This window comes from Elephantulus edwardii, unplaced genomic scaffold (assembly GCF_000299155.1).
Source record: "Elephantulus edwardii isolate Elephantulus edwardi_28Jun2011 unplaced genomic scaffold, EleEdw1.0 scaffold00117, whole genome shotgun sequence".
Classification (NCBI taxonomy): Eukaryota; Metazoa; Chordata; class Mammalia; order Macroscelidea; family Macroscelididae; genus Elephantulus; species Elephantulus edwardii.
In genome coordinates, this window is record NW_006399867.1 from 9,702,332 (window position 1) to 9,718,701 (window position 16,370).

Genomic DNA, 16,370 nt, shown 5'->3' on the forward strand with positions numbered 1-16,370 from the left:
CAGATTTGTTGAACATGCCACATCTTTTGACTTCTTGATTACTTCTCTGATAATTGATTTTGGCAGAAGTGAGCATAAATAAAACGTTTTCTCTATCTATGTCTCCTTCTCTATTTTACTCATACTATATAAACTCTCATCCTGGACACAGGAAAATGGCCAAGGAGTTCTTCCTAATAGAGCACCATGGTGAACAAGATGAGCTGTAGCTGATTTTGGGAATAGTCTGAGATAGCCTTACCCATCCCTGGCTGCCATCAAAGAAGGTGAAATCTCCTCGAGGCCATTGGCATCACAGGCAGTCAGGAAAAGTAACAAACACAAACATACACTGAAGGTCTGCCCTGTTTTACCCATTCATGTAGTCCAAGTCTCATTTCATTTTCACAATAATCCCATGAGGCTTGTTGTTACCATCTTGCAAGAGAAGAAACTAAAGCCCCAAGAGAATCGATGACTTATCTAAAATCTGACCTCTAAGCCTATGGTCTTTCTGCTTTGCAGTATTGCACACCTCCCTTACCCAAGGTCAAGGTCATTGTTGTGGAGCCAGAATCAACTCCCAGCAGGTTTCTGAAGCTGCAAACCACAAGAGAAGAGATTGTCCATCTTTCCCCCTGAATACACTGGTAGCTCTGTACTGTCAGACAAGCATGGCCTTTGGGCAACGCCTGAAGACCATCAGACCCTCACACAGGGTCTTTGCAAATTAATAACCCAAGTCTTTGCTGGGATCTCTATACCTACCTGTTTAGTTAAAGGCATGATGACTTGGGGGGGGGGGGTAAGGTGCTGTGCTGGCAACCAAAACACAGGTGGTCTTGATCCACCAGCTGCTCCATAAGAGAAAGACAGGTGGTCTCCTCCTGTGCAATTTACAGAGCCTGAAAACCAACTGGAGGGTCAGCTGTGAGTCAGTCCCACCGCCACAGTAATGAGTTTGAAGTCACTCATGAGATCCTAATATGGTTTTGTCATTTATGAGAAAAACAGAGAGAAAGAATTAATGCCCTATATTTTTCTCATCTAGCACTAAGTCTAACAAAGGAGACAAGAAATAGAAATATTCATCTGAAATCTCAGTACAGCTTCTCCATCCCCACCCTTCAAGTAGTGTCTTGAAGAACTGCCCTTTCCCCTCCCTCTTTGCTCCGATCTAAGTCCCTCTCATCCCCAAAGGCATCTGTAGGAAGCCTCCTTTCACCTCAGGCTTGGGAGCAGCCTCTCGTCCATGCACTCCATAGCACCCTGTGCTTACTTGCACCTTGAAACACTGAATGCCTCTGAGAAAGGGAGTTCATTAAGAAACATTCCAGGGCCTCCATAAGAAAAAGACTGATAACCCATTAACAAAATGGGCAAATGACATGAAAAGACTTTTCACAAAGGAAGACTTTCGGCTGACCAATAGACACAAGAAGAAATGCTCAAAATTACTGGCAATAAGAGAGGTGCAAAGCAAAACAATGATGAGATGCCATCTCAGCCCAAGACCAGTAGCCAAGTTTAACAGGACAGCAAGCAATAAGTGGTGGAGAGGATGTGGAGAGAGTGGAATTCTCACGCACTGCCGGTGAGACTGTAAAATTGTATAACCACTCTGGAAAGCAGTTTGGCTTTTCCTAAAAAAAAAAAAAAACCCTGAACATAGAAATCCCATACAGTTCAGCTATTCCACTGCTAGAAATACACTCCAAAGAAGTGAAAACTGAGACAGAACAGAAATATGTACACCTATGTCTATAGCAGCATTATTCACCATAGCAAGAAAAGGGAGACAGCCCAAATGCCCATCAACAAATGAATGGATTGAGAAATTGTGGCACATTCACACAATGAATATTATGCATCATTCAGGAACAAAAACGTTATGAAATACTATACACCAAGAGAAAACATTATGCTGGGCGAACTAACTCAGTCCCATAAGGGACAAATACTGTATAAGACCATTATTGTAAAAATAAAAGGCTAGGAAGCTCTGGTGGCCTAGTGGCAAGAAACTGCACTGCAATCCCAGAGGTACAAGGTTCAAATCCACCAGATGCTCTACTGGAGAAGGAGGGACAATCTCCTCCTGTACCAGTCAGATCTGATTTGATGGTACACACACAAAATAATAAAATAAAAATAAATAAATAAATAAATAAAAGGCTAACTAGTAAGATGTGTATAAATTTCTAAAAGGGTGAAGGGGAAAGTGAGAAAGGGGCACAAAAATAAGCATGGAAACCAGGAGGAGAGCAGAGTTCAGTGGGCAGATGGCAAGTGAAGGATGAGGAAAGATTCAGTGGGGATTCAAAAAAACAAGGAGATACTGTCATGGATCTATGGTCATCCATGATATCAAATACAATGTATACAAATAATTATAGAAAGACAGTGCAAATGAAAGACTGTATAAAACACAATATACATGACTGAAACACAAAATAAATATTGTATGAAAGCCAACAACAACAGCAAAATACCGCTGAAGCTGGGAGCAAGAAGGCCCGGGAGGAGACAAAGATCTGAGATAAAGGTAAAGGGGATGAAGGAGACTTAAGGGGTCCATGGTGATCCCTGTTCAACAGGAAATGAGTGGACAGGCAGGCCAGGGACAGCATGGAGCTGGGACACGGAAGTATAACAATAAAACCCAGAAGTCAGCCTGACTCCAAATGCCAATTAAAGCCCATGTTTAACTTTAACTTACTTCCCTGAGCATCCCCTCCTCGAGAAACTTTTCTGATCATCACAATTTTGTGGGAAGTGCTCACTGCCTTCATCTCAATTCCAACTCCGAGCCGTCTCCCACTGGGCTTCCAAGGCTACGAATCTTCCCGAGAGCAGGCGCCCTGTCTCTCCTTCAGGCTGAGTGGTGTGTTAGAACCACCAGCCTTTTGCTTAGCAGCCAAATACATCATGTGCTAGTCTAAGCAGGAGTGTTATCCACTTCCTAAACAACATGCCTCTGGAAACTTTGAGAAACGACCATAGTTATAGAAAGGCTTCAGGCCTTTTGTTCATAGGGTCACTATGAGTCATGGTCAACTCCACGGCCATCAACAACAACAACCACCAGAGCTTCTGTGGTGCCGGTGGTTGTTGTGTACCATAGAGTAGTAACTAACCCATAGCCGACCGTCTGGCTGTTTTTCAGAGGCCGTAAAATCGCACAGGAGGGGATTGCCCATCCTTCTGCAGAGCAGCTGGTGGCCTCGAGCCATGTTCCTTCAGGATTGCAGGGCAGTTTCTTGGCACTAGGCCACAAGAGCTTCCCTTTCTGTAGTAGGTAGTTGTTGTTGTTGTTATATGTTGTTGAGTCACTTGCGACTCATAGCGACCCTATGTACAACAGCCCTAAACCCTGCTCTGTCCTGTGCCAATCGCATTGCCTCTGACACACCCATCCCGACTACCCCAGTCACTGAATCAGTCCACCTCATAGAGGACCTTCCCCTCCTGCGCCGTCCTTCCACCCTCCCAAGCATGATGGCCCTCTCCAAGGACCTCTCCCTCCTTACAACATGTCCAAAGTATGTCAGACGAAGCCCCAGAATCCTTGCCTCCAAGGAGCAGCCTGATTTAACCCTCTCCAGGATGAATCTGTTTGTTTTCTTGGCAGTCCAGGGTACATTCAATACTCTTCTCCAGCACCACAGCTCAAAGGTATCAATTCTCCTTCTATCCTCCTTGGTCATTGTCCAACTCTCTGATGCATAACAAGTGATTGCAAAGACCACAGCCTGTATCAGACGCACCTTAGTCTCCAGAGTGACACCATTGCTCTTCACTACCCTGAAGTAGTAGTAAGTATTATTAACCTCATCTGGTGGAAGAATAAACTGAGGATTTAGAGAGGTTAAGTTAGATACCCAATGTCACATAATTAGGTAATGATCAAATGCTTTGAGCATGAGACACCCCCACCACCACCACCTCCTGCAAGGCAGCAGAGTCAGTCAAGATTAAAGACCCTGGGATCAGACAAAAATAGCCCACACCTCCTGACCTTGGGCAAGACATTTCTCTGAGACTCAGTTTCTATATTCATAAGACAGAAAGTCTCTACTTGGTCGCCAGTGAATAATTTCAAGATCCCTGCCACTTCTGGAAATCTTTGACAATAAACCTTGATCTCATCCCTGGCCACTGCTTTTGTTTGGTTAGACTCATCAGCTGCACCACTTGTGTTTGAACCTTTGCTCCTGGCTTTTCTCTGAGGACATCAGCGCTCCGTTTGAAGCATGACAGTGAAGGTGGCTCTGGCCCCCAAGTTTGTGAGCGAGCTCTTGTCAGACTGTATGCCTCCTCCCTTTGAAAAAGAGCCACTGGCTTCACGTTTCCTCTCGGAGCTGACAGGAAGCAAATGCCAGGGGCTGGCTGTATGGAGTGGTTGGGGAAATAATTAGTTTGCCTTCCACAAAGGCCAGAGTTCATTGCTGAGATATTTAAAACTTTACTGATGGCTTAAAATAAATACCACAATGGACACGTCAAAATAGCAGTGGGCTTTAGCACATGACATTGGAGGGGGGGGAAGTGGATGAAAAATGTAGATGGAGTTACCGAAATAATCTCAAAATAGGACCTCTGAGGTTTGATACCATAGAAATGTCACATTGTTCTGCATTTCTCAGTTTAGTTTTTGTTGTAGGGGAGTGTGGGTTGCTTTTTTCTTTTCTTTTCTTTTTTTTCAAGTATTTTCGCTTCTTTGAGAACATAGAAAGGTTTGTCAAGACAAGGAACGTGTTCTCAAAAGAAGGGAGAAAATTAAACCTGATTGTGTTTCTTAAAACCAAGCTCACCCATTTCCAGCCATTTCTTTAGAAGCTTCAGGCAATGCCCAAGAACAGATAACTGGATTCTCTGTCTACACGAGTTGCTGAACATCCTGTGGGTATTAGGTTCTATGCTAGCAGTTTTGAATATTTTTTCCATTGTTAATCCTCACACATTCAGTGCAGCAGGCATGGTCTTCCTCATGTTTTTTGTTTGGGGTTTTTTTGTTGTTGTTTTTTTTTACAGCGTAGTCTTCCCATTTATTTTTTTTTTCCTCATTCGTTCATGGTTGCACATTTTCCTCCCTGGCCACCCCTCCCACACAGTTTGCTTTTCTCTTTGAAAAGAAAAAAAAAATTCTTTCATTGTTGTACAATTCTTCCTACTCCAAGTTCACAGTCCACTTGACTATGCATTTCCTTTTCTGGAATCTTGTCATGAAAATAATACTTAGTCATATATTCCTTTTAAACAGTTCTCGCCCTCATCTGTTCCAGTGCAGTGTACTCCAAACAAGCTCTCAAGGTCTTCCTCATTTTAAGAAAGAAGTCGTGCTCAAGGATGGAGCTCTGGTGGGGTCATCCACAGGAAGTTGTGCTGCTAATACAAAAGTGGCTTGTCTCTGTGGTGGTTCGAATCCACCCAGCTCCGTAGGAGAAAGATGGACCATCTCCTTCCATGTCATTGTTGTTGTTGTTGTTGTTGTTGTGTGCTGTCGAGTTGCCTGCAACTCATAACGACCCTATGTATAACAGCCCTAAACCCTGCTCTATCCTGTGCCAATCTCATTGTCTCAGACACACCTACCTTTTTTACCCCAGTCACTGAATCAATCCATCTCATTGAGAGTCTTCCTTTCTTGCGCTGTCCCTCTGTCCTCCCAAGCATGACGTCCTTCTCCAAGGACTGATCCCGCCTCGCAACATGCCCAAAGTATGTCAGACGAAGCTTTAGAACACTTTCCTTTAATGAACAACCTGGCTTCACTTTCTTCAGGATGAACGTGTTTGTTCCCTTAGCAATCCATGATATATTCAATACTCTTTTCCAACACCACAGCTCAAAGGCATCAATTCTCCTTCTGTCATCTCTAATCACTGTCCAGCTTTCTGACACATAGCAAGTAATTGCAAAGACCATGGCCTGAATCAGGCACACCTTAGTCTCCAGACTGACATCATTGCTCTTCAGTACTTTGGAGAGGTCTCTGACAGCTGACTTTCCCAATGCAATTCGTCTTTTTAATTTCCTGAAAACTGTTGGAGGGTGAGCTATGAGTCTGTTCCATCTCAATGACGATGAGGTTTTAAGATGAGAATACTCAAGAACAAGAGACTAATATTAAATACGCAGCCAAGACGGCAGCTCACCTGGCCTCTGTCCTGACTCCATGCTCGTCCCTTTGCATTACCTGAACCTCCACGCCAATCAGACCTAAATATCCAATACAAAGCAGTTCAAAAAAACACAAGCTTGCTGTCTTGGTTAACTAGTCCTGCTGTGGCGGGAAGCCCACAAATAGGTGACTTTTAAAGAGAAGGTTGTCTCCTCATGGTGCAGAAGGCTGCAAGTCAGAACTCAGGGCCCCACTTCCAGGGAAGGTTTTCTCTCTGTGTGTTGCTCTATGTGTCATCCTGGGCAATCTTTATATGGGGTCATCTCTGCTTTCTCCATCCCTGCTGCTTTTCTTCCTTGCTTAATCTGATCCTTTGTTTTTTTTAATTTTTTAAAGATTTTTATTATTTTTGCGTGAGTGTACCGTCAAATCAGATCTGACTGGTACAGGAGGAGATTGACCCTCCTTCCCCGGCAGAGCATCTGGTGGATTCGAACCGTGCGCCTCCGCGATTGTAGTTCCATCTCCTTACCACTAGGCCACCAGAGCTCTCCTAATCTGATCCTTTTATATCTCCAAAGAAATTGACTCACAATACACCCTAAATGACTCTTGTTGCCTTAGTCCAATAAGGAAGGCCCATGCCTGAATGAGATTATAGCCCTAAGTATAAAGATTAGCATTTACAAGGAGTGTAAGGAGTGGAGGTGGCAGCACAATTCCATACTTCGCACTGGTAAACTGAAGTTCATGGCCAGAATAAAGAAAGAAATGGTAAATGTCAAAGGAAGCAGTTCACATGTCCTCAAGCTGAAGAGCATGTCCTCTGCCCCTGGCCTGGAAAAATCTTCTTTCTCTTCTCCTACCAGTAGTCACTTGATGGATTGAGAAATTATGGTACATTCATAGTGGAATACTATGCAGCACTCAGGGGCAGTAACTTTGTAAATTATTACCTAACTTGGGAAAGACTGGAGAGCATTATGCTGCATGAACTAACTTAGTCTCACAAGGATAAATATTGTATAGGACCACTATTGTAGAATGAGTATAAGGATCCAGGAGGAGTGGGAGAGGCTGGAAGCAGAGGGATGTGGGTGTACAGGGGGAAGCGGGGATTAACCATTGGGTTGTTCAATTTGATGGGGGGAGTGGTGAGGGAAATTGAAAGAATTTGTTCAAATTTGTATTAGAATTTTGTAAGTAAAATAGTGGGGGGAGTCAACTTGGGGAGGAAAAAGGGAGGGAAAGGGGGTAAAATGTGCAACAATGAATGAATGTAAATTTTCTGTAAACTTTTGTTAAAATGACAACATAAAAATTCTTTTCTAAAAACCCATTAAATTGTTATAGTTCCTAGAATTGTTCCTGTATTACTGTGATTTTGCAAATGCTGTTCCTTCTTCCTGAAAGCCCTTCCTCCATAATCCGCTTGGTGAACTCCTATTCACCCATCAAAACCCTAATGAAACCTAATCTTCACAAGCCCTCTCTTTCCTCTACATCCAATAGTATTAATCTGTTTCACCTCTGTCTTCCCTCTGAGTCATGGATATGTTGAAATCTTTGTCATGAGCACAGTGTTTGGCAGGGGTTGGGGTGGGGGAGCTGTTCGTCCTTTGGGTTTGTTTATTTGTTTCTTGGTTACATATCTGTTTCCCAGGCCACAGTGACTTTCCTAGAAGCAGGAGTTTTGTTTTAATCTACCTCTGTATCCCCCACCCCCATGCCCAGTCCAGGGTGTGAGCCAAAACATGCATCTAATTGAATTGAACTAAAATTGAAAATGAAAACAAATATCATGGAGCACTAGAAGAAAGGGAACAAGTGGTAATGTTGTGGAAGTCTATTACAGAGCAATCAACCAGACAATGTTTTGCTAATACAGATTACAGAGCTGGCACAGAGGCAAGACAGAGCAGCAGTGGGGACCTGTACTCTCTGGACATCTGCTGGGCGTCTCATCTGATAAATCTTCGCCTTGCCTTTCTGACAATTTCATCTTTCAGAAGACAGAGGAAGCAACAGGGGAAATGGTTACTCGGCACTAAATCCTGGCAACGAGGAAATATTAGTTGATGAGAAAGTGGCCTGAGAGGCAGAAAAAAAGCAAACCCAAACACATCACCTTAGAGTTGCAGTGCAAGAAGGTAAAGCAAAGCCTAACATTTCTTGACTGCCTACTGTATGCAGTGTGCCTATGTTCAAGCTCAAGTTCATTGCCTTCAAGTTGAGACTGATTCACATAGCTGACCCTTCAGTGGTTTTTCAGAGGCTGCAAATAGTATGAGAGGAGCTTGCTCGCCTTTGTCCCATGGAAGGATTCGAACTGCCTGCCTTTGGGTTGGTAGTACAACCCTTTACCCACTAAGCTACCAGAGTTTCTCATGTATGCTACTAAATTTTCACAACCACCTTTAAAACCATTACCATTGTGTCTATTTCAACTTATAGTGACACCCAATATGACAGAATTGAACGGCCCCAGAGGGTCCCAAAGCTGTAATCTTCGTCTCCTTCTCCCACTATGCGGATGTGAATTTGAACTGCTCACCTTTCAGACAATAACCAGATACTCAATGCACCACACACACACCACTCAAAACTCCAGTCCTAAAAAAAAACAAAACAAACAAACAAACTCCAGTCCTAGGCGACCAGCTTTTTCTTGGTCACACAAAGTCCTCCGCCAGCAGAGGCAGCTCTCCAGGGGGTGTGGCGACCATACTTTCTGTGACGGATTCGTCCTCCAGTTTATTATCTGCTCGTGGTCCCCTGAGTCAAGTTCTCTCTCAGTCAGATGAAAGGCTCTGGCAGGTCGCAAGGCTGGGCTTAAATGATTCAGCACAGAGAGAGCACACACAGCTCTCACTTATTACACACACACACACACACACACACGTGTCAGAGCTCCGGAGTCCCCAGTGATATAGACAGTTAATGTGGCCAGGTGCTAACCGAAAGACTGGTAGTTCAAGTCCACTCAGAGATGCCTTGGAAAAAAGGCCTGGCAATCTACCCTCCCTGCCTCCCAAATCAGCCACTGAAACCCAGCAACACACAGCACTACTCTCATATATAAGGTAACTGTGAATTGGAGTCAACTCGAAAGCAACTGTTTTCTTAATGCCAACATGCTAGCCTAAAGTCACAAGACGAAAAAGAGGGATATGAGTAGGAAGTATGAGAGTAATTGTTAAGTTGATTGTCCTGTGACTTAGCTATCGAGGCTTGCAGTGACCCATACCACAAGTGGATGGCTTTTACAAAAAGGGTTTATTCTTTTACCATTTAGGAGATTGTTCTCGTTATTAGGCGTCATTGAGTCGAGTATGACTTATAGCAACCCGATGAACAACAAATCTGAACCCTGTCCTGTTCTGCTCACAATCTCTGACACACTCAGGCCCATTGCTGCAGTCACTGTGTCGGTCCACCTGACTGAGAGTCTTCCTCTCCTTTGCCGTCCCTCCACCCTTCCCAAGCATGATGTTCCTCTCCAAGGAATAACCTCTCTTAGCAACATGTCCCATGTACGTGAGATGAAATGTTATCATCTTTGCCTCCAAAGAGCACTCTGGCTGCACCTTCTCGTAAGACCTATCTGTTCTTTGGACAATCCACAGGAAATTCAGTTCTCTTCTCCAACACAACTCAGAATCCAAAACCACACGCCCCACTCCAGGAGATTATTTCTTAACAGTTGTGAGATGCACGAACCTTGAATTGCTTTCCTTCTCTTTTCTCTCTTCTTCACTTCTCTTTGCTTTCAAGTCATCTCAACCCCCCACTGGCTTTCCAAGGCTGCAAATCTTTGCTAGAGGAGACTTCCTCTCGTTCTCCCAAGGAGCAGCTGGTAGATTTGAACCATCAGAAAGGCTCAGTCTTTAAAGTAGAGCACAACTCCGAATATCTTTGTAGCTTCTATCTGGCCCCCCGTTAACCACATGGTTGATGGTAGAGAGGCTGTCTCATTTACCTTCAATGTCATTATAACTTTGATGAAAAAATATAAAGAAAAAAAAAGTATTTGCAAATAAGCTAATACCAGAGATTTCTGAAAGCAGATGTTTTTTGCATATACCATTGCCTTAAATTTGATTTTGACTCTATCAGAAAATAATGTAGAACCACCCCATTGTTGCTGTTGTTGTTTAATGCCGTCGAGTCGTAGACGACTCATAGCGACCCTATGAACCACCCCATAGAGTTTGAAATTTCTTTATGGAAGACGACTGTCACATTGTTCTCCTGTGGAGCTGCGGCACAGATTTAGACTGTCAACCTTCCATTTTGAAGCCAAGTGTTTAACCACTGCACCACCAGGGTTCCTTGTTTCAGGCCTATCAAGGAAATAATCACAAAACTATCGGATTGAAAATCATTCTCGTTGCCATCAAGTTGGAATCAACTCAGCTGATCCTCGAGCAGGATTCTGAGGCTGTAAATCAAACAGGACATTGCCCATCTTTCTCCCTGGGAACTACTATAGATCCAAAAGTCTAGGGAGTAAGACTCTCTGGTGGCCTAGTGGCAAGAAGCTGAGCTGCAGTCCCGAAGGTGTGTGGTATGAATCTACCAGATGCTCCGCTGGAGAAGGAGGGGCAATCTCTTTCTGTGCCAGTTGGATCCAATTTAACGGTACACAACAAGGGGAGAGGGGACTCACCCAAAACAAACAACACAAAAAAAATTTCTAGGGAGTAGCACAGCTTCCCATGGTTCAAGTCACCAGCATGCCCTAATAAAAAGCACTATCTCATTAAACACCTTATAGGCATAGCGTGTTTAACCCTGTAACCATCCTATGAGAAGGCACTAGTATTGGGTTTGGGGAGCTTTTATCAATGAGGGAAATAAAATACTGAGAAAATGCACACCTTTGTTTTAAGTCAGAAAGACATAGGTTCCTAATAGGACTCTGTCACCCATGGTCTACCTGAACTTCGAGGTAACTAATCCAGTCTCCATTTCCTCAGTTCTGTAAGGGGAAACAATTTGTTGGGATAGTTTTTTTAAAAACAAAACCACTTGTAAAAGTATCGGCACCGAGAATGTAGTCAACGTTAATACCTCCTTCTCATATAACAACCCTCAAACTCTTGTCCAGTCTTTTGGGGGCTAATGTTTTCAACTGCTTCACATGCCTGTGAAAACTGGACAATGAACAAGACAGACTGAAAAACTGACACCTTCAAACTGTGGCATTGGTGAAGAGCAGTGGATACACCACAGATTACCCTAGAACTACTCTTGGTTTTAGCCAAATGATTGTAGGAAAGTGTCGTCAGAGTACTCCTTGAAGGCAAATATTGCAAAGCTTCATCTTTCATACCTTGAACAAAGACCTAAACGGGCTATTCCTTAGAAAGGGATGTCATGCTTGGAAAGATGAACGGTCAGCAAAGGAGAGAAAGATTCCCAATAGAAAGAAGTGTCACCACGACTCCTGCCAGGGGCTCTAGTGTGTCAGAGATGATGAGGATGGCACAGGATAGGGCAGGGTTCAGGTAGGCTGCTCATAGGGTCGCTATGAGTCATACTCAGCTAGAAGGCACATCACAACAACAACTCAGAGAATAAATAAATCTGTCTTGGAGAAAGTACAATCACCTCACTTCTTAGATGCAAAGCTGGTGACACTTCATCTCACATACTCTGGGTTTGTTGTCATGAGGAGACAATCATCAGAAAAAGACATCATGCAGGGGAAGGTAGTCATTGTTTTAGGTACTGTCAAGTCACATGCAGTTCATTGCAACCTATGAACAACAATCTCTACCCTTCCCGAGCCTGTGCCATCCTCATCGTTTCTTACAGACTCGAGCCCATTGCTGCAGTCACTGTGTCAATTCATTTCATTGGGCGTCACCCTCTCTTTCACTAATCCTTGCATTTCCAGGCATGATGTCCCTCTCCAAGAAATAGCTTCTTCTAGCAACATGCCACCTGCTGCAGAGGGTCAAGGACTGCAGCCTACAATATGGATTGAGGCTCAATGTCAAGAAGACAAAGATTCTCACCACTGGACCAATTGGCAGCATCAGGATGGATGGTGAAGAGATTGAGATTGTTCACAGCTTTAGTTTGCTTGGCTCCACATTCAACACACTTGGCACCAGTAGCCAGGAAATTAAAAGGTGCATTGCCATGGGAAAGTCTGCTGTTAGAGACCTCTCCAAAGTACTGAAGAGCAATGGTGTCTCTCTGGAGACTAAGGTGCATTTGATACAGGCCATGGTCTTCGCAATCACTTTCATCAGAGAGTTGGACAATGACCAAGGAGGATAGAAGGAGAACTGATGCCTTTGAGCTGCGGTGCTGGAGAAGAGTATTGAGAATACCATGGGCTGCTAGGAAAACAAACAGATTCGTCCTGGAAAGGGTTAAACCAGGTGGCTCCTTGGAGGCAAGGATTCTGAGGCTCCATCTAACATACTTTGGACATGTTGTGAGGAGAGACCAGTCCTTGGAGAGGGACATCGGTTCTTGGAGAGGGACATCGTGCTTGGGAGGGTGGAGAGACGGCGCAGAAGGGAAAGGCACTCTATGAGGTGGATTGATTCAGTGACTGGGATAATTGGGATGGGAGTGTCAGAGACAGTGCGATTGGCACAGGACAGAGTGGAGTTTAGGGCTGTTGTACATAGGGTCGCTATGAGTCACAAGCGACTCGACGGCACATAACAACAACAACAACAGTAACATGCCCAAGATATGTGAGACAAAGCTTCATTATCGTTGCCTCCAAGTGGCTGCACTTTCTGCAAGACCTGTTTGTTCTTTTGGCAGTCCATAGGATATTCAGTACTCTTCTCCAACACCAGAGCATGATTTCTTTTTCTAGCATCCTTATTTATTGTCCAGCTCACAAATGCATAGCGAGTTATTTAAAAGACCATAGCTTGAATCAGACACACATTAGTCTTCAAACTGACACCATTGCCCCTCAGTAATTTGGAGAGGTCCTTGACAGCAGACTTTCCCAATGCAGTACACCTTCTGATCTCCTGATTGCTGATGCCAAGGCTGTTGATTATGGATCCAAGTAAGTGAAGTTGTTGACAGTTTCAGTCTTTTCTCTATCACAATGTTGCCTTTCATTGAACATTTTTGTTTTCTTGTCATTGAGATGGAGTCTATATTGAAGCCTGTATTCGTTGATCTTCTGCAGCGAGTCTTTCAAGTCCTCCTCACTTTCCACAAACAAGACAGAATTTTGCAGCCACATTCTGAGCTTGATGGTCTGTTCCTCAGTCGGCACCTGGCCTGATTTTGACTGCTGATACTGAGCTTCTCCAATGATTTCTGCCAGAGATGTAGTCAAACTGATTGCTATGCAGTGAAATTCATCAGGTGAAGTTCAGGTGTAAAGTTGCTGTTTGTGGTTTTGTGTTTTTTGAAAAAAGATGTTTGCAAAGGGAAATATAGAGTAGAGGGTCAGTGAAAGAGGAAATAGACCAACACAATGACTCCAACAATGGCCTTAAGCATGAAGAGATCATGAGAATGACACAGGACAAGACAAGGTTTTGATCAAATGTTCATGGAGAAGCCATGACCTTAGTCAACTCAATGGCACCTAACAACAACAATATTACATTGGATAAGTAGACCTGTAATTGGGTAGAATTTGGACATGCTAAACTGGTAAAGAGAATTGATGCCTTTGGGCCGTGGTGCTGGAGTAGAGCGTTGAATATGCGGAGAACAGACAGATTCATCTTGAAGAGGGTGAAACCAGGCTGCTCCTTAGAGGCAAGGATTCTGAAGTTCCATCTCAAATAATCTGGGCATGTTGCAAGAAGGGCCCATTCCATGGAGAGGGACATCATGCTTGGAAGAGCGGGAAGAGCAGGAGAGGAAGACCCTCGATGAGACAGATGACTCAGTGACTAGGATAATGAGGGTAGTAGCTGTGTCAGAAACAATGGGGTTGGCTCCGGATAGAGCAGGGTTCAGAGCTGTTGTCCCTATGGCCACTATAAGTCACAGCAACTCTACGGCACATAACAACAAATTGGTTCAGTGCTGGCTTATTCATCAGACCATCTCTGAGACTCTCTCCCTGTCCTGGACCCCTCACCCCAACAGTAGCCTCTCTTAAGATAAGTCTGAGGTGGAATTAGGTTAGATGTGGCCCACACCTACCATTTATTCGATAAAGTTAAAAAGCTGAGAGTTTAGCAACTTGGTTTTGAGGTTGTGAAGCAAAACGTGAGAGGACTGGGTGCTTATTTCTATAAACCACATCTGAAAGGCGGTGAGCCCAATGTGGACCGAGCAGAGGAAGGTCGGGAGACGTGACCTAGGTGGTGCTTGCTGGCAAGAGGAGGGAAGCTGCAAGCTGTTTGCTGCGAGAGGCTGAAGCGTCTTCCCATCAGCTCAGCCCTCCTTCCCCATCTCCACGCAGCCCCTCCCGAGCTCCTCACAGAGGAATTCATTGACATTTCCAACCATATTGATTACAGGAGCAGACTAGGTTTGGGCAGGAGAAGGGGGGAGAGATGGATTGATTTTATTATTTGTGTGAGGAAGAAAGGAGAATAAACAAGGGTGCTTTTTGTTTGGAGGACAAAACCAAAATTATCGGTTGAATGGGGCTGAATTAAGCACTCATAGTTCAATCTCTCCAGAATGCTGACAATGCAAGTGGCGATCAATAAGGAAACAATTTGCACCACAGGGAACCTGAGCTCTGGTTATTAACGACTAATTATACCAAGTTTTCTGCAGAATTGGGTTAGTTCTTTTAAAGGTTGTGATACAGCAGGACTCATGGACGAGGCTGGAGCCAACTCAGGCTAGAATTCGGCTACAATGGCCAGACTCAAGGCTTTTAGGTTAACACAACTCCCAGAGGCCTCTGCTCTGTGAAAGTCTCTGCCCCTGTTCATCACACACAAATCTAAGTGTAGGAAGTCAACCAAATTTTTGTCAGTATGTTAAAAGGATGACTGCCAACAAGCTTTCTCTCTCTCTCTCTGGTCCTCTCTCTCTCTCTACTTCTCTCCACCCCGCCCCAACACACAGGTAAGCACACAATCTCTCATTGCTGTCAAGCCACAACCAACTCATACTTGACCCTCCATTGAGTCTCTAAGGCTGTAAATCTTTTTATTTCCTGCCTTAGGATTTATTTGTACAAATAACACAGGAGGACACCAGCCCCATGTAGATGGCAGCAGCCCAGGGGGTCATACCAGTCCTTCTGTCCTCAGATGGAGAACTCAATTATGGAGCCTTTGCAGGGGCCTGGGCACCTTTAGGAGCCTGGCTTGGAGCAGGAGCCTGGGTTGAGGCCTTAACTGGTGCCTGGGCTGCAGCTTTGGCAGGTGCCTGAGTTGAGGACTTTGCCGGAGCTTTGGCCTTACTGTCAGCCTTGGCTTTGGATTTTGGCCGGTTAAGCCTGAGCCCCTTGGCAATGCGGGCCCGAGCCCTCTTCCTGAGCCTGGGATGGGCGGTGTAAGCGAGTCGGCTGAGCTTGCGGTTGACACCCCTTGGGATCCTGGGCTTGACCTCTTTGGGCTTGACAAGAGCCTTCACAGCCTCAGCACGTTCATCCATGGCCTTGGCATTGTTGGCCTGCATCTTCTTCAGGCCCTTGTTGGTGTGCTTCTTGGCAAAGTGCATGTTCCTCAGGAATTTGGAGTCTACCCCATGAAGAGACTCATCGTTGCGAACTTGGTTTCTTGATATCATTTCTGTGCCTTTTTTGGGACTGGTTGTGTGTGGTGTGGTTCTTGGACTGGGCCATGTCTGCGCCGTTGCCGCAGCTCCCAGAGTGCCAGCGACCGGAAGAGAAAGAGCAAGGCTGTAAATCTTATGGAAAGAGATTGCTCATCTTCTTGCCAACAAGCCATTGCGGGAGTCCAACTGCCAGAAGGGGATGACCTTTGAGTTAGCAGAGCTCCCCCAGAGCTCCAACAACAACAGTGAGTGGGGTTGGGGGGAAGACGCCACTCAGCTGACTTTGACTTGTGAAAACCCTATGAATGATAGACCGTTGTCCTAACCTGCACCATTCTCATGATTGCTGACATGCTCAAGGCCACTGTCATAGTCGTTGTGTCAATCCATCTCATTAAAGGTTATCCTCCCCTTTGTTGACCCCTCTGTTTTTCCCAGACAGATGTCTTTTTCCAAGGACTAGGCACCTCTGAGGGAGCTCTGGTGGCCTCGCTGCAAGGAGCTGTGCTGCAATCTCAAAGGCACATGGTTCAAATCCACCAAATGCTCTGCGGGAGAAGGATGGGCAATTTCCTGC

At 44.7% G+C, this 16,370-nt stretch overlaps 1 pseudogene; it reads right to left on the reverse strand.

The window, feature by feature from the left end:
- Window positions 1–15,337: 15,337 nt before the first annotated feature.
- On the reverse strand, window positions 15,338–15,860 carry LOC102869762 (annotated as a pseudogene).
- Window positions 15,861–16,370: the final 510 nt, after the last annotated feature.